This window comes from Parasteatoda tepidariorum, chromosome 2 (genome assembly GCF_982258835.1).
Source record: "Parasteatoda tepidariorum strain Cologne lab strain chromosome 2, Ptep-v5.0, whole genome shotgun sequence".
Lineage (NCBI taxonomy): Eukaryota > Metazoa > Arthropoda > Arachnida > Araneae > Theridiidae > Parasteatoda > Parasteatoda tepidariorum.
The window spans coordinates 9,460,065-9,481,879 of record NC_141756.1 but is presented as its reverse complement, the minus strand read 5'-3'; the positions used below and the strand labels follow the sequence as shown (position 1 = coordinate 9,481,879).

The 21,815-nt window shown below is 27.3% G+C and overlaps 2 long non-coding RNA genes across 3 annotated transcripts in view; both read right to left on the bottom strand.

Annotated features, from left to right (window-relative positions):
* Positions 1–258: 258 nt before the first annotated feature.
* On the bottom strand, positions 259–15,311 carry LOC107456390 (uncharacterized). 2 transcript variants are annotated; one of them, XR_015431263.1, is made up of 3 exons: positions 15,125–15,311; positions 4,712–13,590; positions 259–3,820 (listed from the first exon to the last, which is right to left on the bottom strand). It is a non-coding gene; the product is annotated as an uncharacterized LOC107456390 (long non-coding RNA). The 2 variants fall into 2 exon arrangements; XR_015431262.1 differs by lacking the exon at positions 15,125–15,311 and having other exon boundaries at positions 4,712–14,058.
* Positions 15,312–16,667: 1,356 nt separating this feature from the next.
* Positions 16,668–21,815, bottom strand: part of LOC147814422 (uncharacterized) — a 50,794-nt gene continuing 45,646 nt past the window's right edge. Inside the window, exon 2 of the long non-coding RNA XR_015431261.1 lies at positions 16,668–21,815. This exon is cut by the window's right edge and continues 25,169 nt beyond it. This is a non-coding gene — a long non-coding RNA (uncharacterized LOC147814422).

The following is a 21,815-nucleotide window of genomic DNA, read 5'->3' as shown; positions in this document are numbered from 1 at the left end:
GAAGGTTGACCAAATTTAACTTTGCTCATTTTAAAGCAGTATCGTAAACATGGGTTACTTTGATCCTTTTTTTTCTTCAAAGTTTGGAATGTAAGAAATTTAGGTCAGTAAAAAAAGGTGCATATTAGTTTTGGACATTTCAAATTATTATTTGTCATAAATATGTGTTTTTAGTAAGAGAATAATTCATTTATTAAAAGTTTCAAAGGCCATATTAAAAACAAGGATATAGAAAAAAGGACAAGGAGTATCCAGTGCTTGAGGTCACTTTGTACTTATTTTATTTATCTAAAATTACAATAACAAAATTACATCTGAATATACATTTCTCAGAAATAAAATTTTTTCTCAGAAAGTACATTATATAAACAGAATGCTTTTTCTCATATTATTTCATAAAATGATTTTTTTTAAAAAAAACTGAACTAATTAAAAAACTAGAGATAACTTGAAGATAAATGAAATAATTCCAAAAAACTTATTTTATCAAAAGATTTCATGTAACACAGGAGTTACATTTTAAATTAAATGTCAAAATAGAAATACAATTGCAGAAATCATATAAAGCTTTCTTGCTCCTTCATTGAGCAAGGATAAAGTTTTTAGTAATTTTGGGAGCTAAAATGTTACAATGTAGGCTTGGACCTAAGTTTCCTTTATCGACATTATGTTATGTTGTACAAAAATAAACAAAAGAACAACATATTGTAACATTTTATCATTCGTTACTTTTGAATTTCGTTTTTTAATTTTTACTTTCTATTACAAAAAAAATTCCAGAACTAAAAATATTGTAATGTTTTACAGAGTTTACAATATGTCACCTGAAGCTACTACAACATAAAAACTCCCAAAAGCTTAAAATATATTTTATTGATCTCATGACCGATAAATTCAATCATGATAAATTACAACTTTAAAATGGTAGATCTTCTTTTTTGTTGCAAAGATGGGGGGAAAATAATCCTAGTCTGATAGTCTGAACACGTATAACAATTATTTTTTTAGAAATATTTCAAGAAACACTTGCAATTAACACTCATTAAAAATGTTCTTTAGAATCATCATTTGTTTAGTCGATATTGGTTTCTGAAATAAGTCTTCCAGGTGTGTGGATTATGGTGTGCTTTCTAACATTGTTCTTCCAACTGCTTGAATAATTGCAGAAAGCACAGTGATATGGTTTAAGACCAGTGTGGATGCTTGTATGCCTGGTTAGATCATTTTTTCTAAAGCTTGAATAGTTGCAAAATTCACATTGATGTTTCTTATGAAGAGCTGGAAAATTTAAACAGATATTGTTACAGAATTAAATGAATGAAAGAAAAACGCTTCTGATTTACATATTTACACAAAAATGATTCTCAAATTTTCATGTGAGTAAACATATGACCTCTCAATACTGATTTCTGACTAAAACATTTCCCACAAGTTCCACATTGGAAAGGTTTCTCACCAGTGTGGGTCCTTATGTGTCTTGTTAAATCATTTTTCCAAATGCTTGAGTAATTGCAAAAAGTGCACTGATGTAGTTTACCCTTCCTGGAAAAAGCTGCAAAATTTAAACAGAAATCGTTAAAAGAAATTGTGATGCTTAAAATTTTGGGGGACTTTAAAAACTAGATAAACCATTTACAGAAACACTTTTTTTAGATTAACACATTTTTTCCAGTCATTATTTACACCCTTTTATACAAAAGAAGGAATAAAAGAAAATTCTCAAATTGTTTTAAAAAATTACATAAAATTTAATGTATTAATGCAAAAAGAATTAATCTTTAAAATGAGTTTTATAACCAAAATTAGGAAACAAACATTTTTAGATAAATAGCTAAAAGACAACAGTCACAATTCAAACCGTATCGTGTGCAGCTTTTGTACACTTGACGTCGGAGGATAATGTCTGTCGATTAGAATTATGTATCAGAATGCTGGAAGCATTACAAGATGACGATTTCTCCGACAAATTGACGTTTATAGCAGTTCTTTTAAGTTTTTATTTCAAAGAAAACTATAACTCAGCTTATTTCATTCATTTTCAGCTTATGCATATTCACCAGATTCATAACTAGATTAGACATAGAAGGACTGCAAATTTAACTGTCGGTTTTAAAACCTAATATAAAATTAATGAGTGTGGGTAGATGCACTACAATGACAAAACAATAAAAATAATCATTTCTCTAATTAAATATAGTCTTCTATAATTTATAAAGTTCACAGTTACCTAAATAAACCTTGGTTATAAGGTCAGGGTTCCGCCAAAACAAGGAGGATCACTTCGGTTTCTGTAGCCGAAGAAAATTGGGAATAGCTGATCTAAACTAAAAGGTGACACAACTTTCACTCAGTCACTAGAATTCAGAATCTCATTGTACTTAGATGGTTACATCTAAATTCATTAGATGGTAATAAACTTCCCTTTCCTACCATCTCGGAAGATTTACACTTTAGCTGAGAAAGATAAAACATAACCAACAAAAAAGTATCAGAAATTTTGTGCAATGAGATCTGTCTTGCTTAGTCTCTTTATTTACTGCATTTGATTCCATTCATTGCTTAAAAAAGCAACTTAATCTTTTTGAGGCTGAATAATCACTTTTTTGTGAAAGGTCGACACTTTTCGGTCGACCTCACATTGAACATTGTGATGAAATAAGAGATTGAATTTACAACAAAACTGTAAGTATAAGCATTAATAATGAAAATAGTTAACTGAGAGTGGTGACAATAAAGAATAGTGTAACATCAGCATTCAATAAAAACAGGCGATTAGCAAAATGAAGGAAATGGCACATAATAATTTACACAATATCGATACCATCAAAAACATTAATATACCCTGCAGACAATTTACTCATAACTTTAAAGAAATCAAAATAACTAAATATAAGAAAGCTTGACCCTACAGCCAATGATACTGCCATCTAGTGACAGGCCAAACTATTACTACAGGAACTAAACAGTTTTCTGGTGTAGCAAATATAATGTTGTTGATTGAGGAAAAGTTAAAAGAGACGTATCTAACTAATAACCGATAATTTTCAATTGTTTTTTTTTTAAAGAGTAGTTAGTGGATAAAATTTCTATTAAGGATAAATTCCTTTTGTCGATTATATGATGCTGAATTCTATGAGAAGCGGTCAAAAAATGACTGATACTTCCATTGCTCTTCCAGCACAGAACTACAGTTTAAACTTGATTACACAGCTAGGCAGATGGTGTAGTATTTTTTATTTAATAACAATTCTATTTGGTGTTTAATTACAATACATACTGCCAATAAACTGGACAGTATTAGTTTCAAATTTACATTGCCTTCAGACACAGATTTCCAGAGAGTTATTAAGTACTCCAGCTAGTCAGAAAGCGGTTGAAATTTTAAAAACAAAATTCCAACCACACAGGACAATTTAATCACAAAGACAAGTTAATAAAAACACAATCATAAAATAAATTAACAGAGTGAAAATGTATTTATTTTGTAAGATATTTGCAGAAAAATTAGTTAAAATTTGCACAATATGCATCACAAAAAATAAAAATTATGTTTTCGTGTGAGTAGCAATTATATGAGTTTTCAAACTAGAACTCTGAGTAAAACACTTTCCACAAGATCCACATTGAAAGGGTTTCTCGCCAGTATGGGTTCTCATATGTCTCTTTACATTTTTCCTCCAATCACTTGAATAGGTGCAAAGACTACAGCGAAATTTTTTCGAATCTTTGGTGGTTCTTTCGTGTCTTGCTATATCCCAATTCAAAATACTTGAATGGTTGTAAAAATTACTTTGATGTATTCCAACTTGCTTAGCAAAATCTAAAAATGTAAAATAGAAATTTTTAAAAAAATAGGGAAGTTTTATTATCATGGTGCTAAAAAAGTGAACAAAATCTTTATAAATAAATATTATAGCTTTAAATTTCTTTTTTATATTTTATTATATACTGCAAAACTAAGAGGGGTAATTTTAGTAATTTTTAAAGATAGTTAAAAATTTAGTTAATTATTATACATTTGAAATCTTACAATAATATATAAATCTTTATGATCCAGAAATAAAACACCTAACGAGACAAAATTACATCTAAGTGTAATTTTTTTTAACTTGAAATTACATAAATCTTTACTCTAATATTTAATGAGAGAATAATTGCAATAAAATTTTGTTTACTAATTACTCTCTTTCTTAAATTTATTTTTAGAAGAAATTAGAAGAATTAATGAAAAAAAATTGCACGGATCATTTTAAAATAGAACTTTCTATAATATGTTTTCGGACAATACATTTAAAAAGACTGGTGTTAGACAATTTTTGTAGCCAGATATTTATATAGTTTTATTGAGAAGAATTTATCTATACAACTAATTTATAATTATTTCATCATGTAATCATGTCTAAAAATTATTTTAGACATGATTACAAGATTAAAATAAAATAAAAACAAGTCAATTATATAAATATTTTGTATAAATTATGTGAAATAATTGGCTTTAGATGACACACTATAAAATAATATGAATGAGATGGCACTAAAATAAGTGCCATCCACGAGTAGATACAAGAAGAGAAGCAGGTACAGTTAACTCTTGTTAATTCAAACTCAAAGAGAGACATAAAAAACATGCTATAATAAACAGCTATAGAATTAAGAGTTTAATTAAGTTGAAAAGCATTAAGTTAAAATATATTTAAAGAATAAAATATACTTAATTTTAACGGTATGAGTGACGTCAGAACGTCATTGATCTAGCAGGAATTTCCCGTGTACCATAATTGGTAAAATTCCTGTTTTCTCCACTTTGAAGTTTCAAGTTCTTAATAAAGATGAAAATACGTTTTGCATTGTTCCATATTTTTTCTTGTACCACTTTTTTTTTACATTACAATTTATTTCCTTGAAAGTTTTCTTTTTTTTGTGTGTGTGTGTACTTACTCAGGCTTAAAGTTTTGAAATTGTAGTCTTGAAAGAATAAACAGTTGAACTTGAAGTGTTGTTATTTTCTTATAGCATGTTTTAAATATGTGGTTATGCAATGGTAAGATTACAAACTTATCTCACGACGATTAAGTTTACCAGACTGCTTCATTGACTTATAAAAACTTTGACCGCACATTGCCGCTATACATTTTTCAGAAAAAATTGTAACTGCACTAAAATGACTCATAAAGATTAAAAAATATACTCAGAGATAAACAAATAATAACAATGAATAACTCAAAACAAAAATATATATATATAATTTTTACTTTGTGCTCAACAAGAAATTTGAGAAGACTTATTATTTGTTCATATAACTTAATATATTGAATTAAAATGAGTTTCCTATATTTAAAAAAAAATTAAAACACATATTTATTTTGCAGAGTATATGGAGAAAAAAACACTATTATTTTACATTGATTACAAAAAAATACTATAAAAGTTTCATGTGAGTTAACATATGAGTTTTCAAACTAGATTTTTCAGAAAAACATCTTCCACATAGGCCACATGGAAAGGGTTTTTCTCCAGTGTGAACTTTCATGTGTCTGGTTATACCCCTTTTCCAAGTGCTTGAGTAGTCACAAAGATGGCAGTGAAAGGGTTTTTCACCTGTGTGAATTCTTATGTGTTTCGTAACGTCATTCTTATAAATGCTTGAATAGTTGCAAAACGTACACTGATGCAACTTTTTCACAAGAGCTGAAAAATTTAAAGAAAATATTTATATTTTTCTGGAGTTATTTAAAAATGCATTAAAAATTCACACCATAAATACTTTTAAGATTTCATATAAACTTTTCTTTCTTTCAAAAATATATATATCAGTGAGTAAACATTAAAAAAGCAAAGCATAATTCATAATATATTTTCATAGTTTTAATAATTTATTTAACATCAATTATGCCACCCTTTAAAAACCACAACATAAAATTGCAGCAGGTTGTTTAAATTTTTTAATGGAATTTAATAGAGACATCTTATAGGATAATCATAATGAATACTTGAAAAGATAAGATTTAAAAAATGGTTTAAAAAAAATTATAAATCAATCTGCAATTTATATCAATTACAAACAAATTAAAAGACACATTTATTTTGCAGAATAGGTAAGAAAACACTTTTATTTTGCATTAATTGCAAAAAAGTAGTATGAATGCTTCATGTGAGTTTTCAAACTAGATTATTGAGAGAAACATCTTCCGCAAAGGTCACATGGAAAGAGTTTTTCACCAGTGTGGACTGGTTATGCCTCTCTTAAAAGTGTTCGAGTAGTCACAAAGATCGCAACAAAAAGGTTTTTCACCTGTGTGAATTCTCATGTGATTCGTTACATCATTCATATGAACGCTTGAATAGTTACAAAATGTACACTGATGCACTTATTCGGTAAGAGCTGAAAAATTTAAAGATAATTTTTTTTTTTTTGAGTTACTTAAAAATTCATTAAAAACTCACACAAAACATTTTTAAGATTTTTTTAAAAATTTGATAATTGTAATAAGAAGCAAAGATGTAAATCATAAATAATTCCCCTCCCCCTTTTACACAGTTATTTATGATAAAGAATTCTTTTTAAATTACTATTGCACAAAATTGTAAGAGTTCTTTCAATTTTTTATTACTATTCCTTACTACAGAATGCAATAAATACATTTAATAGGACAAACGATTAAATAACTTAATCAAAAGAGACTATAAAAAAACTTAAAAGGAAAAAAAATCCCTGCAAATATGTGTATTTCATATGTGTTTAGTAACATAATTCTTATAAATGCTTGAATAGAAACAAAATGTACATTAACATACTTTTTTGGTACGAGCAATACAATTTAAAGAAAATATTTTACCAATTTATTTTATCAAATATTTTTTAAGTTACTGAAAGATTAAATAAAAATTCACCCAAATGGTATTATTCATGAATTTTCTTTTTTGATATGATTAAGTATTATAACTAGATAAAGGATATAATTAATAATTATCTTTGTGATAAACAGTTATTTAACTTTTACATTAAGAACATTTTTTTAAAAATTAGCACATAACCTTAATAGGTTTTTTTTTCCTCTTTTGCACTTCTATAGTTTTGCATTTCTGTAAGTATAAAAAGTATTATCTAAATAAAAACAAAATAGAAAAAAGAAAGGAAAGCAATTTATTTTTTAAAACATAAAAACACGCTTAAATTACATTGGTAACAAAAAGAATAGTTATTTCATTTTCATGTGAGATAACATAGATCCTTCAAGTTCATTTCAAAACATTTGCCACAGGTGCAATTTTCAATGGGTTTTTCACAAATATGTATTTTCATATACTTGTGCAGATCATTCTTCCAAAAGATCAAGTAGTTACAAAGATTGCATTGTAGGCCATTCGTTCTAAGCTATGGTCAAGCAATCACTTTGAAGACTGCACATATGAAGGGGAAGAAAAAACAAAGAATAACGGGTGATTATCATCCATGTCTGGATCAGAACTGGCTTTGAATCATTAAATATGATACAGAAACAAAGTCAATCATCATGTCCAGTCTTACACAAATCAAATAATATTCATTTTAAAATAAAATTAAAACTTTTTTAAAAAAAAAATTCAAATGCAAGTTTTAAAAAAGACACACATAAAAAAAAGAATCTACTTTCCATCGGGTTAACTGTGGGAGATTCTCAAAATTTTCCTCTCAATGTAAAGTAAATACGGGTTAGTTTCATCAAAAAGTCCTCTTTGATGAAACTAACCCGTTTGAAGGCAAATTTCTCTCAATACTTAATGCACGAGTTCTCTTGTCTTCTGTATTAGGTTCAAAAATAAAAGGCTACGGAGTTGAACATTGGTAGTCGTAAACCCAAAATTGGGCCGGCTATAAAATAAAAATAAAATATTCATATTGAGATTTTCTTTAAAAGGTAGAACATGTGATATCTTTGCCTAAAACATCTGCTACAGTTGAAAGTTTTTTATGTTGTGGTACTTGGTACAGACGTTCAAACTCAGAACTCTATCGGGCCTTTAGAGAGCCTGATGTTGTCAAGTATGTAAAAATCCAAAGAATTAAATGGGCTGGTCACATCATTCGAATGAACAGAGAGCGTTCGACAAACATAATCTTTTTGGCTCAGCCCATCGGATCAAGGCCCAGAGGTCGACCAAAGCTGAGATGGACCGACTGCGTGGAAAGAGACTTTTCAGTCTTAAAAGTCTCAAACTGGAAGATAACTGCCAGGCGGAGGCAGGCCTGGAGGAAGTTGATTGAGAAGGCCAGGGCCCACCCGGGGCTGTCGTGCCATTGAGGAAGGAAGGAAGGACAACATTTTCTCTGCTAAAATGAGTGGACTTTTAGTATCTAATGTTAAATATCTTTATATATGTGAATTTTATGATGCTATTCCTAAAAAGATTACGTCTTGCAAAAAATACATTTTGATAAATAAAGCTTAATCTTACTGATAACTAAAGACATTTAAGAAATATTAAAAATATCTATTGGGTTGGCACGGACAATGGTAATGATAATAATTTATTATGAAGTATAATCAGTAGAAATCATGAGATGAATCAAACAATAACATAAAACAAGTAATTATAACATAACAGTAATCAAACCATAAATAAGCAATCATGACATAACAATAATCATAACATAAATTAACAGCTTCTAAGAGAAGAAATGTGAATAGGTTAATTATCAATGTGTACAACCATTTCCATCATATCTGTCTAAGTTCCATTATCAGTAATTGTTAAACAATACAAAAATCAAACAAACATAATTTCAAAAATTTGTATTCATTACAAAATTTTAAATTACAGTGCTGCAAAAATCTATTGAAAAAAATTCAATATCACTAATAAAAACAATAGTTTTTAACTCCTTAGAAATTCATATTCCCACATATTTTAAATATGATATAATAAAAAATAATAATTTCCTTTAGCTAAATAGATGATAATTAATAGTCAGTGATAAAACTAACTAAATTACTTCATTAAAACATTTATACATTAACACTTCTGCATCTTCAAATGTCTCAGCATGTGGATTTTCAAGTTTGATGCCCTGCTAAACTGTTTGGAGCAAACGCTACACTGATGGGGTTTTTCACCTGTGTGAATTCTGAAGTGTCTGTTAAGACATGACTTCCAACTGCTTTTGAAATTGCAAAAAGGACACTGATGAAAAACACTTGTTCCAGAAAAAGCTGAAAAATTAAAACAGATTATTTATAATTGAAATAGTGGATTTATTCTATAAGGGAATAATTTATTTTGAAATAATGCGGCTACAGAACATCATTCCATTCTTTATTATTAATGCTAACTGCATGGAAAAAGTATACATTCTTCGAATAAATGCCTCAGAAAACTGAACTATTATTTTAGTTTATATGTATACACATATAATTTTATTATTTAATATAATAATTAGCAAAAATTGCATAATTTATGTTTTTTTTATTATAATTCTTTATTAGACATGACAATAAAGCACAGTTTTAAGATATGTTTAAGATATTTAAATTTTGCTAACATATAATTAATCCACACACAACAAGATTTTAATAAGCTTTATCAAAAAAACAAAAAATTCTCATAAAAATCGATTAGAAATTTTTTTAAATAATTGGGCCAGAAGAAAATTACTTTTCATTCCACAGAAATATTAGTTACGAAGAAATATAGGTTATAAGACATTATAAATCAATAGTTTTTTGTAATAATACAATTAGGTACAATATTAAAACACTTCATACAGAAATTTTGAAAAAAAAAATTTAAGTTCTACTTATAGTAATTGTTAAGAAATCATAACAAAATTTTTAATGACAGAGCAATATACTTAATGTCTTTAGAAATTTAACTCCTACATATTTCACATAAATACGATGGTTGATTCTTAAGTAAGGGTCATTTGAAAATAAAAACCAAACAAAAGAAAATTTCAAGAAGCAAATTTATTTTCAGATTCCACATGTGTTTATCTTTTTCTCAGCATAGTTACAAAGTTTGTTTAAACACTTATCATACCTTACAACTAGATTCTAGGCCCTTTTCATACAAATTTGTCGCATGCTCCGTTAAACAAGAGGTCGCAGCCGGTTTCACATATTCGTCTTTGATATAGAGATTGCTGCCAAAATGATGCTTGAAGTATTGAAAAAGACGGAAATCACTCAGACCAAAGTCTGGGATTTAGGGAGGGGTGGTCAAACACTTTCCAACCAACAGAGTCCAATATAGCTGAGACCTGGGCTGTGGAGAGAGTCGCTGTCATAGAGTAGCAAAATTTCCTGTCAGCATGGAAGGGAATTTTGCTAATTCACAAATCTGCCAGCGAATCTATGTAGTAGACAGATTTTTTGCCAACTAAAAACGCATCACTGACCATGTCTCATGCATGATTCGACGAGTGATTTTAAATTTTATATCCGTCGTTGAACAGCCGACCCAATTTTTAGGTTTAGACTACTAATGGTTCAACTCTGTAGCCTTGTAATTTTAAATCAATCTAGAAGACAAGGAAACTCGTGGATCAGTACTCCTAGAGGTATTGATTTGTTATGGGAACATGGAGGACTTTGAGACTCAACAGATTTAACATGCACCAGTAACCATTTACTAAATGGGGAGTCTTCGGCAGGTGAGGATCGAACTCACGACCTCTTGGACAAAGACCCATTGTCCTACCAACCAGACTATCCCGGCCCTATGACAAGCAATTTGTTAAATTTGAACATTTTAAAGACACAGAGCTGATCTGACAGTTTTATTACACAGCTGCAACTGAGGACAGTTGTTCCCAAGGAATGCCGAGACACGACACAAGCATGTGTCACCTATTAGTGTACACCACAAAACGAACTTACTTAAAAAACAACTAAAACTAATAAATTACAGTGGCTGAAACAAAGTCAATGTCTTTAAGTTCAAGTTCTAGACAGTCTATCATAAGACTATCTGATATAAACATCTATTCACATGAGCTGCGGCCTTGAATGTGTAAACATGTGGCTCTTCAATGTTGAATTTCTATTAAAACGCTTGTAGCAAATGTTGCATTGAAAAGGTTTTTCACCAGTGTGAATTCTAATGTGCCTTGTTAGAACAGACTTCCAAACGCTTTCATAATTGCAAAAAGGGCATCGATGAATTACACTTGTTCCAGGAAAAGCTGAAAAATTACAATATATTCATAATTTTTTCAATAACAGATTTATTCACAAGATGATTCATTTGCTTTATGGAAGTAAAGGGATTGCATACCATTATTTAGTTTTTCACTGCTAGCTGTCAATAAAAAATATATATTGCTGGCATAAATATCTAAGTAAAATGTGAATTGTTTTTGGAGCGATTTTTTTTCGTATTATTGTTCAGATTAGAGTGAAATAAAAGAATTAAAAATTAAGATTTTTATATATTCGACATAGATTTGTATAAAACAAGCTACACATATTGCAAAAATGTTTTTTTTTTTTTAAAAAATAAAAAAAAATAAAAAACTGTTATATCAGTTTTCTGAAATTTCATTGTAGCGTTTATAGTATTAGTATGGTTGAATTTAGAATCCCATATAAACTAGTTAACCTTGTAAAAATGTCCCTTAAAGATGTCAAAAACAGAATAAAATGTATGACCATTTTTACATGCAAAGAGGTTTAAGAAAAGGAGACACCCTCCTTGCAGGCTATTTAACATTGCATTGGAAAAAGCAATTAGAGATGTCAATATAAATACACTGGGTACAATTATTCAAAAGTCTGTTCAAATATTGGCTTATGATATTGATTCAATAGGACGTACCAAACAGGCTGTCTTCAAGGCTTTTACCAGGCTAAACTTTCCATGAAGTGTGGTTTTATTCGAATTTATCTTTCTATGTTTTTCTTTGATTTAATTATGAAACCAACCACATGGTTTAGTAAAAATGTTTCAAAAAGTCCTCAAATAATTAAACTGCACACTATGTGATCTTAGACATTCACATTCAATAAAAATATTTACACCAATTGCACCACTTTCTGAAATATTTTTGCAGGAAATTCACATTTCCCTCCACAGAGTTAGCATTTATAAAGATGATGTTTGGGATATACGTAATTTTACCTTTCATGCGTAGAAATATAATTTATCTCTGAAACATGAATCTGTAAAAATAAATCAATTGCTCTTAAATAAAACAATTCAGAACCCATTTTGCAACAGGTATAACATTTACAGGCATTTCTTTTCTAAATTTTATCTAAATTTACAGCAAATACAAATAATATGTTTTAAATCAAATTTGTTAAATAACAATATTAAATTAATATGATCAATGCAAACAACATAAAAGAGACATTTAATGTAGTTAATCATAAGACAGTCCAAAACATTATTTAAAAACTTAAAATTTATGAGAGCAGTGTGGAACTAAAAATTTGATTTCCTTTTGAAACATTGGAAAACTACAGTGAAAAAATTCCATATTAGCCTTAATGTGTGACTGATTAGCTGTGATTTTCTACGATTAATATAACACTAAATTATATATACATACCAGAAAAAGCTGAAATTTTTTTAAAAAAAATGTTAAATCAAACTATTTAATGCTTTTATAATTGTATTTAAGCAAACTAATTCATTAATCACAAATTTAACATTTGAATAGCAGATTTATTTATTACTCAGAATTGTACACAACAAAATAAAATAAAAAGAAGACTTTAGGCAACACAACAGTTATTTCCGCTAAAATGTAAAAGAATGCTACAAATAAATTTTAAAATCTTTATGTGAGATTACTTACTTGAAAACAGGTGATACACACTACACACAAAAAAGTTTTTGGAATAAGTAACATGTTAATTACAGTGTAATATTTCTCCCCGCATTTTGTCAGGATGAAGTTTAAATAAACTGCGAATGAACAATTATTTTAACTAAGAAAATGCTATTTGACAAAATTAAATTAATAATTACGAAAAAGGTTTAAAAAAACAAACAGAAAGAGCAACATGTCTTTAAAAAAGTAGATACCATGAGCAGTGGTACTACTTTAACTAGAAGAATACATAATGTGAATATTAAATTGGTAAAAACAAGAAGAAAAAAACTAGGTTAAAAAAACATGCATCTAACTATGTTTTTAAAAAATGCACAAAATAAGTCACAAAAATGTCTGAAATAATTAAAATAAATTATGAGTACTAATAATTATTTCAACTAGAAAAAGATATTAGGCAATATAAACTTTAAAATTGCAAAGACACAATGTAAAAACAAAAGAAATGTAAAACATTTTATTTTAAAAAACAACATACAAAACTTTTTATTGAAGGTTCCGTAGATTATTAAGGTCTCCTATTTTTAAGGTTAAGTAGATTATCACAAAAATAACAAAACGATTGAATGAAATTATGTTGAAATGTATAATTTGAATGAGAAACAATATGTCGCTGCAAATTCGACTGTCTTTTAAAACATTTCTTGCAAATGACACACTGATCGGGTTTTTCCCCCAGAGTGAATTCTAAGGTGTCTCTTTAAGAGGGTTGTCCAATAGCTGGAATAGCTGCAGTAAGGACACTGATGATGAGTTTCTTTTTTTTCTGTTGATAGCTGAAAATTTAAAAGAAATTATCACATTCTGATATTGAATGGCCTATTATTGCGGAAAGTAAATAAAATATGAAGATTTCATAGATATTAACAAATTGTTTTTAATAAAATATAAATAGAACAAGTAATAAACAAACTTTGAGAATTACTAGTGATGGCTGAAAATTCAAAGGCAAAATTATTACAAAATTCTCAGGCTAAAATGGTACTTGACCGACCATCATGGAGTCGGAAATAAATTTGTCATCTGAGTTGGTTGAATTTGTCATTTAAAATGCTCAGTTTTGATATCTGCACATTTTCAATGTGCTCCTGCTAAACTTGCAGTTGATAAAAATCAAATACAGTTGCAATATATTTAAATAAATAAAAAAAAGTATGAAGTGTTCGTAATTATTGATAAAATTGTATTAAATTTAATTGTAGTACAAATTGTCAGTAAAAGTATATTTTGCAAAAGCACTAAATAGATAATAAGTGGCCAGTAAAAAAAATTAAAACTTTTCTATAATCTTCAAAAGGTTTTTTAATTTTATATTTATATTTATATTATAGCTAAATTAACATGCATAACTAAAGTATAAGGAAAATTTGTTGTATATGGTATCTATTTAATTGTAAAGTATTTAATTTTCAAACAATAAACACCAATTAAATATGTAAAACAAAGCAGAATTTTTAACTTCCATTTATTTTGTTTAATAAATCATCTTTAGTCAAACTCAAGAAAACTATTTCAGAATGAAATATTTAACTGGCAAACATTAGGCATAGTTTAAGATATCAGACTGGTGCAAAAACATGATTTTTGACAAAATTTTTGAAATTGAGCTTACTAAAAATTTAAAATCCCTGTACTCTAAGCTTTCTAAAAATACTGTTAATGATCCAATTATTTACAATGTTAAAGCAGCTTTTGTGCAAGGTGATAATATTGGATAGACTAATGATCTTAATTATTTAAATGCTTTGATATCAAAATCAGATTTTTGACATTTTACACGATATCTCACATTGTTTTAAAAATAATTGTCCTTAATATTTCACACTCACGAGAGTTGACGATTTTAGCACATATGTTTTGAACTACAGACTAAGAGAAAAATGTACTATTTAATTTTTTATGCATGTTTTTTCACAAAGACAAGTGCAGAAATGTTTAAAAATTTGCTTTTTAACTACATTGGTCGCTAACTCAGTAGTATATACACTTGCTTTTAGGATAATAGTTCAAAACCTAGTTGATAGCCTTCTAAATAAAATCCTCAAAGGATTTTTTGTTTTGGGCATTTCTTTTTACACATGTACACGTTCTTTTTAGAAGTATATGCAAAAAAATGCCTTATTTTCAGCAACACAAAAAATGGCAAATTAAAAAAAATTATTATTTATTTCCCTAGTTTTATAACTTTTTGCATATAATAAAACACACTAGTTTATTAAAATTTTATATTAAGCTAAATTTAAGCTACAAGTATGCAAAAAGCTGGATGCCCAAATTTAAGATGCATTTAAGTATTTAAAAATGCCATACATTTCAACTGTTTCTTAAGATGAGAACATGTCATATGCTCTTTCAAACGATCTTTCCTACTAAAATGTTTACCGCAAATATCACATGGAAATGGTTTTCCCCCATTCTGATGTGTCTACTTAAAGCTGATTTCCAAGCACCACAGTAACTGCAAAATGGACATTGATACTTGCGTTTCCTAGCAGAAGCTGAAAAATGAAAGAAATTAAATTTACAAAATAGATTTGTTTAAATTGAGGACCTATATAGCTACACAATATATAGCTACACATATTTATTTATTTTTACATACACCGACATATGGGCAGTTGAAACAGCAAAATTTAATCAATGACTTAAATAGCAAAATCTTCTTTTAGTATAATTTTCAACAATTACTGCCATAGGTCCGTAATTTTACTTTTTTGTGTGATTCATGACAAGACATGTGAGAAACCTCACAATGTTTCTCTTTAGTACTTATTTACATATAATTTTTGAATAAATTAAATTAAAAGGATATTTTAAGATTGTTTTGAAAGGAAAGAAATTTTCAAGCTCAGTCGCATACAATCTTAACATTAAGAATTTCATGAAATCTTTTCATTAAATCATTTTTATGTTTTAACTGAATTTCATTTAAGTTTTCTAATATTAAATAAAATATTTATTAAATTATCTTTCATTAAAACTGAGGTCTTGCAGTAACTGAGTTTAAAACACTATTTTAAATTTCCAAAGGGAACATAGAGTATACTTTGGGCTATGTAGACTAAAGCTAATTGTTTTGACAATTGAATTGTTGTTTCATATTTGAAACAATTCAAGGCTTGAATTGTTTCAACTATTGTCCATAAACTGAAATTTTCCAAATGAACCTACTTTTAGATTTTTTAAAGTAAAGAGCAAGTCTCTAACACTTTTAAACACAGCAAATAATTTTTTTATTGTACTTTAGGTTACTGTCAGCTTCTTACACTAATAATAAACACAGTTCATTTCTCAATATTAATTTATATGGAATTTCCTTTGTAGTTATAAATTCGTAAATGACGATTAAACGATAGCCCTAATGTTGTCTATCACTTGCATGGGAAAAGTTGATTCATACGACATGCACCATGCTTAAATGGAATTCATATATATATCTATAGTCGACTTTCACCGATTTATTGTTGAAAATAGGAAAATAATTCGAAGTGTTATTTGAGGATTTTTGTGCGACATTTAAAAGCTAACTTTACTCCACAAAACTTTTTGAAAATTTTACTACCTAAAAGGTTTTTTTTTTACCTAAGTGAGACTCATATTTTTTAAAATTCATAATTACTATTCTTCCCTTGTAAAATTCGGACAACTTGAAATAATAACTGTTACAAAATTATGAGATTCAATATTCTTAGAAACTAACTACAAAAACAAATATATATATATATATATATATATATATATATATATATATATTATATATTTATATATATATACAGTACAGAACCCGTTATCCGGAAATCAGAAAACCGGAAAACCAAAAAACCGGAACGAAATTCGATAAATTTTCCCGCTATTTAAAAAAAAAAAAATTTTTTTTCCTCATAAGATTTTAGGATTTTTCTTTCTTTTTTGAAAGATGTTTACCCTAGCATCATTTTGGAAATAATCATTAGTGTATTACTTCGTTTTTTCAAGATTATTTCCAAATATTTATTTTTTTTAGTTGGGTTTAACAATAAAAAAAACGACTTTTTGTAGCGATTCAGAAAACCGGAAAAATCAGTTATCCGGAATAGCGATGGTCCCGATCGTTCCGGATAATCGGTTCCCTACTGTATATCTATAATCTCTTCATCAGCTCACATGATTATATCCACAAAAAGGAGTAATTTCTAATATTGTATCAATATAGTCAAAGCAAAATATATCAATACAATAATGGGAGAAACACTCAAAAAATTGAAACAATATAGAACACATTAAGTAAAAAATATATCAAGCAAAAAACAGAAAATAAAATGTAAAGAAAAAACAGAACAAAACACAAAGTCAAATTTATAACATGTGTGGCAAATTCAAATGAACTTACATGTACTGGAATCTTTCAAGAATGATTTAAAATATTTACATAAGATTGCCATATAAATAGACATACAGAAAGACGAAAAAATATTTTTAAAATATTTTCCTATTGTGTAATAGGATACACAGAAACAAAAAAGATCCCTTAAAGAACAACTTTCAAACATCAAAAGTAAAATATTATTAAGTTAATAAATGAAACAAATTTCATGGAAATTATTATAGTTTTCATTTATTATAAAAAAATGTAATACATCAACAATGCATAAAAATAAAATTTAGTAACATAGTAGGCTCATCATAATATTTTTGTAGAGTTCAAACAATTTATAATATTAATAAAATGACAAAGTTATTTTAGTTATTTAAATATTGTTTTGTTTTTTCCATTTTTGACATGAACATCAAGTAGTTAGAGAATAATTGTATCTTTAATTTCTTATTGAAACTGTAATAAAAAATGTAACCTTCTAATTTTCAAATTGTAGAAAATATTCATTTCATAGTGATGTTTTTCATGAAAAACAAATTTGTTAGAACCAGTAACCCCAAGTATACTTAAAAAAATAATAAGTACTCTTGCAATTTAGTTTATTGTCCAGACATAGCCATGATAACACACTGGTTAAGCTGACATTAAGAACAACTAGGGTTCAACCAAGCTTCAAATCAGTGAATACAAACTTATCTAGAATATTAAGATAACATGAACATTGCTACCTATATTGTAGTCATCATTCCATTTAAAATTTAAAAAAAGGAGGAGTTTTAACCTTTACGACCCCCCTGTAGCCAACAACTAGTAGCTTTATTATTTATGACAGATAGCTGAACAACCAATGTGCAAAAAGTATAAAAAAATAAATTAGTAATCAATAAATTGGTATTGATCCCAACCATGCACAAAATTGAAAGGCATATGCTTAAACAATTAAAAATTTTAGATTATTATCATTATTTGCGGTCTTTCCAAGTGAGATTACGTTATTAAATTAAGCAACAGTCTTACTGAAATTGGAGAGTTCTGTTTTTACTGAAATGAGTTATTTTTGGATTATAATCATAAAGGATAAATATCCCTAATAACTCCGATAATTAAAAAATATTGAAATAAAATGTATTTTAACTTTTCCCTTTATCTGATAAAAAACACATGGTCAAAATTTGAGACTTATAACTTTGTGGCACACTTTAATTTAGCAAAACTTTAATTTACCTCCTAATTACTTTATTAATTACGAAATATTGAAATGAAACTTTGTCTGTTCCATAAAGAGCATATATTCCAAATTTTATTCTTCTAACTTCATAGGAAATGGGAGAATTAGTGCTGAGTCAGAGTTTTACCTTATATTATATTTAAGTGTGGTACAAATTATTTATATAAACAATAAAAAGTAATTTTTGGTATTTTCAATACAACTAAGTAAATGTACTGTATCAATTTCTATAGCGTAGGAAAAAATATTCTCATTAGATTAAAAATATTTAAAGTTATATAAAAAACAATAATGGGAAATAAGAATAAACTTATCAAATTGAATGAAATCTGTCATACAATTACAATACAACATAAACAAACCTATTAGTTTAAAGGTTATGTATCAGATAAACTTTGTCTTCAGCAACTGAAAAAAAGTTTTATTCATCATCAATTATATTTCACACATTTGCGATAAAAAGAATCATAATTCAAAAAAATTTTATCATTTGAAAGTTTTTATTTTGGGAAAAAATTGGCTCAAAGCAAAAAAATTAAAAGTAATATATTTTTTTTAAAGAAAAAGTGGCAATGAATTTTTCATCACATTTTTGGGAAAAGTAAGAATTCAAGTATAGATAAGAAATTTTGTAGCATTATCAATTGTCATCATGATTAGCTTTGTGTGAAAATATTAAATAATTTTACAACAATAGTGTTACTTTTACAGACTATTGTTTTCATTAGTTTTTCTAAACAAAAATTAATGAATATATAAAGCTATTAATTGCCATTGTATGAGAAAAAGTACACACAAAAATTAAAGACACATATCCGGAAACATAACCAAAGCTTAATTGATGATTTCAAGAAATTCAAAGAATATTAATTTTAAATTTAATATAATTAAATAAATATTTAATAAATCCAAAGAACTATTCGTTATATTGAGTACTTATTTATTTTGATAATGAGGTCAGATGTTGAGGGAAAAATATAACTTTTAGGATAAGCAACAAGCAAAGCTCTAGCTTGTTTTCTTAGAATAAGCATTCAAGTACAAAAGACATATAAATAACATAAAAAACCAAGTAAACACAACAATAACAAGAAAAGTGAAGTGAATGACAATAAAAACCACTTCACAATAAATACCTTATAATTCAATTTCATTAAAATTAACAATTCATCATCTAAACAATATAAGGTGTGTTTTATTTTAAAATGGTAACATTTTTTGATAATAATTAAGTTTTTAATTAAATATAAATTACATTTCGCAGTATTCTTTATTTAGTTTATTTTCTATTGCGAAGAAACATTTTTACCAACCTAATACACGCTTTAAAAAATTATCACAAATCATCATAATAATGGAATAAGAATCAAAATTCTATAACAAAAGCTGTCAACATAACCAGCTTTGCATTTATTAGAATTCATTTTTCATAATTAAGAGTATACCACTTTCTTTATTAAAAAAAATTCAAATAATTTAATAAAAAATTTGTTTGAGAAATTGAAAAGGATGCAATGAAAACACATTACATTTTGGTAGCAATAAATTTATAATAATAAATTTATAATAATGAATTTATAAATAATAATTACTAATAATAATAAATTTATTGTATACAGATCACATTAAGTGCTTGTAATGAAGAATGGTATGACTTTTCAATGATGCTTTTGTAGCAAAAAATTTGTTGCAAGTGCTGCATTGAAAGTTTTTTTCACCAGTATGAGTTTTCATGTGCCTGTTGAAATTTTGCTTCCAACTACATGAATAGTTACAAAATTTACACTGATATGGTTTATCCCCAGTATGGATTCTCACATGTCTTTTAATGTCATACTTAAGAATGCTTGAATAGTTGCAATAAGGACACTGATGAATTACAACTTTCTTGGAGAGAGCTGAAAAATGTAAACATACATTATAGTTATGGTTACATAACTTATAGTTTTGTAATATATAATAACCAAACCCGTTAACTACTACAAAATTTCTGTAGTTTCACAAAATAGTTTTCCCAGGCGCAAATAGTTTAATAAAACAATTTTGTCCACCACTACTGATAAATAATTTTAAAAGATATATAAGAGTATTGGAATCAGAGTGATAAATAGTCACGGCATTAAATCAATAGCAGTTTCATAAAAATTTCAGCGTTAGGTCACTCCTAATGGAGAGAAATACTTAGCGTAAATCTTAAATGTTGGAGAGTATAAAAAACTGAATTAATATTCACATTAATGCTTTTTTCTACACATATTTAAAATAAGTTGCAATACAAAACCAGATATTTTTTTGTATATTTCAAAACAAAATTTAGGTAATTAACGTGGCGTAATAAAGAATGTATCCAACTTGTACAAATTACTTGCCGATTACCTAATGATGCTTGCTAAAGTGATCACTTCCATTCTTCTTGTTTCCAAAATTATCCCATCTCCCATTTTTCTTTCGAAATTGCCTTAAATAGTGTCTTGTCTGAGCTCTCGAAAGATATAAACTTTCCTTCTTTTTCAACTTTCAACTTCAAAGCTAAAGCAGTTTTTTTTTGTTAAGTTTATCTGCAACTTCAATTTTCTTGGGATTTATTTCAACTAGTAGAATACTTGAAAGCTTTGATCTCTTATTTATCCGTTTTAAGAAAATATGTAAAATTGCTCTGCGACTTTTCAGGTATGAATATTTTTCTTATTAATTTTATTACAATATTCACCTTCGTTCATCATAAATTACGTAAATGCCAACACAATCAACGAAAGGCTGGACAGAATTCAGACATGTGATTGTTAGAAGAGATCATCCGAAATTTTTTAGAACTTTATGGTCAGATACACCTAAGCAAACCAGAAAACAAATTAAAACAAAAAAAATTTTCTCATTAGCACATAAAAGAAGATATATTTTACTATTATAGTCAATACTTCCGCATTTGGAAAAAAATTATTTTTCTTCTATTTTTTTCATTTGACAAGTAATTACATTAAAAAACAAAAAAACATGGGTAGGACAAAAAAAACTGACAAAAATCTAAATTTTATTTAAAAACACTGTTTAAAGCATTAACAACATCTAAAGATGTCTTTTGCCTTTTGATTTTCCTCACACAATGTTATGCATTGAAGAGAAATTTTTTAAATAACTAGCTTGCCTGCAAGACCTTTACTCAGTTAATAAATCTTTCAAATTTCCACATTAAAATACACTTTTAAATACTATGTCAAATATTAAGTTAAACCAGTTGGATTATCAGATCAAGCTAAATAGCAATTATGAGAAACACCTTACAATTTTATCTGACAAAACTGGTTTTGATGTTTTAAATCCATTTTTCCATACTCGATCGTGATAATGATTCAATGGTATTTGATAATGAGTTTCAATTTTTTCTTACAGGAATATGACTGTGGTGACCCTTAAATTGG